Source organism: Petromyzon marinus, unplaced genomic scaffold (genome assembly GCF_048934315.1).
Source record: "Petromyzon marinus isolate PM22_M1 ecotype Great Lakes invasive population unplaced genomic scaffold, UKy_Petmar_22M1.pri1.0 PM_G_Scaffold_93, whole genome shotgun sequence".
Classification (NCBI taxonomy): domain Eukaryota; kingdom Metazoa; phylum Chordata; class Hyperoartia; order Petromyzontiformes; family Petromyzontidae; genus Petromyzon; species Petromyzon marinus.
In genome coordinates this window covers 480,001-482,500 of record NW_027423050.1, presented here as the reverse complement: position 1 = coordinate 482,500, position 2,500 = coordinate 480,001, and positions in this window count along the sequence as shown.

Here is a 2,500-nt window from a genome sequence, read left to right as displayed (position 1 = left end):
CATTTCTTCAGCTGCCGTCGAAAGTACATCCTCTGTTGAGCTCTCTTGGCGAGGGAGCTGATGTTCAGTTCCCACTTGAGGTCCCGGCAGAGAATAGTGCCCAGGAAGCGGAAGGACTCCACAATTTTGACTGCGGAGTCTAACAGGGTGATGGCGGTGAGTGGGGCTGTATTCTTCCTGAAGTCCACAACCATCTCAACTGTCCTTAGAGCATTTAGCTCTAAGTTGTTCTGGCTACACCAGGTCACCAGGTTGTCAGCTTCCCACCTATAGTCAGACTCATCCCCACCAGAGATCAGCCCAATGAGGGTGGTGTCGTCCGACAAACTTCAAGAGTTTGACGGACAGATGATTGGAGGCGCAGCTGTTGGTATACAGGGAGAAGAGCAGTGGGCAAAGGACGCAGCCCTGAGGAGTTCCCGTGCTGATGGACCTGGAGTCAGAGACTTCTGTTCCCGGCTTAACGCACTGCTTCCTGTCAGAGAGGAAGTCTGTGATCCACCTGCAGGTGGAGTAGGGCACGTTCAGCTGGAAGAGCTTGTCCTGAAGCAGGGCAGGGATGATGGTGTTGAAGGCAGAGCTGAAGTCCACAAACAGGATCCTGGCGTAGGATGCTGGGGCGTCCACATGCTGTAGGGTGAAGTGGAGGGCCATGTTAACTGCGTCGTCCACAGACCTGTTGGCTCTGTAGGCAAACTGAAGGGGGTCCAGGAGAGGGTCTGTGATGGCTTTGAGGTGTGCCAGGAGCAGGCGCTCAAAAGACTTCATTACCACAGATGTAAGGGCGACCGGTCTGTAATCATTTAGTCCTGTTGGCCTTAGCTTTTTGGGCACAGCGATGATGGTGGAGGACTTGAGACAGGCTGGTACATGGCATGTCTCCAGGGAGGTGTTAAAGATGTTGGTGAACACCGGAGACAGCTGGCCAGCGCAGTGCCTGAGGGTGGCTGGAGAGACAGAGTCCGGCCCGGCTGCTTTGCGTGGATTCTGCCTCTTGAAAAGCCCATTAACTTCTCCCTCCTGAAAGGAGAGAGTCGTTTCTGTAGTATGGGTGGGGGATGGGGCCTCTTGGGTGGGAAGGGGTGGTTCAGGACAGTCCAATTGTCTTTCAAATCTACGGTAGAACTCGTTCAGGTCGTTGGCTAGGCGGGAGTCGTTAGTGGTGTGGGGCGCTCTGGGTTTGTAGTTGGTGATGTGCCTGAGCCCTTTGGCAGACAGAAGCAGCGTCGTTAGTAGAGAACTGGTGTTTTAGTGTCTCTGAGTACAGTCGTTTAGCCTCTCTCACCGCTTTGCTAAACCTGTTCTTCGACTCCTTGAATCTGTCTCTATCCCCACTCCTAAACGCTTCCTCCTTCTCCAACCTCAACCTTTTGAGCTTTGCTGAGAACCAGGGCTTGTTGTTGTTAAAGTTCACCCTGGTACGTGTTGGGATACAGCAGTCCTCACAGAAGCTGATGTACACAGCCTCTGTGAGTTCATCCAGACTATTGGTAGCAGTCGTGAACATATCCCAGTCAGTACAGTCTAAGCACGCCCGCAAATCTTCCACAGCCTCACTGGTCCACTGTTTAGATGTCCTCACAGCAGGTTTACAGAGTTTTAGTTGCTGCCTGTATGCACGAATCAGGTGGACCAAGGGAGTTCTGTGCGAGCCGAACAGCCCCGTGACCCACAAGAGAAACATCCCCGCCAAATTCGAGCGTTTGACGGGGTCTATCCGTGAAAAAATATTCACGTTTTTGAGTGCACATGCATTTCTGCTGCAAATGCCTCTGGAAGTTTCATGCCGTTCGTATGCCAATTGTGGCAACACGAAAATGACCCGTTTTCCCATTCCGAGGGATTTCTGTGCGACCCTAACAGCCCCGTGAGCCACAAGAGACACATCCCCGCCAATTTCTAGCGTTTCACGGGGTCTATCCGTGAAAAATATAGACGTTTTTGAGTGCACATGCATTTCTGCTGCAGATGCCTCTGGAAGTTTCATGCCGTTCGTACGCAATGTGGCAACACGAAAATGACCCCTTTTCCCATTCCGAGGGATTTCTGTGCGACCCTAACTAACAGCGCCCGTGAGCCACAAGAGAGACATCCCCGCCAATTTATAGCGTTTCACGGGGTCTATCCGTGAAAAATATAGACGTTTTTGAGTGCACATGCATTCCTGCTGCAAATGCCTCTGGAAGTTTCATGCCGTTCCTATGCAATGTGGCCACACAAAAATGACCCGTTTTCCCATTCCGAGGCATTTCTGTGCGACCCTAACAGCCCCGTGAGCCACAAGAGAGACATCCCCGCCAACTTCTAGCGTTTGACGGGGTCTATGCGTGAAAAATATTAAAATTTTTGAGTGCACGTGCCTTTCTGCTGCAAATGCCTCTGGAAGTTTCATGGCGTTCCTATGCAATGTGGCAACACGAAAATGACCCCTTTTCCCATTCCGAGGGAGTTCTGTGCCACCCTAACAGCCCCGTGAGCCACAAGAGACACATCCCCGCCA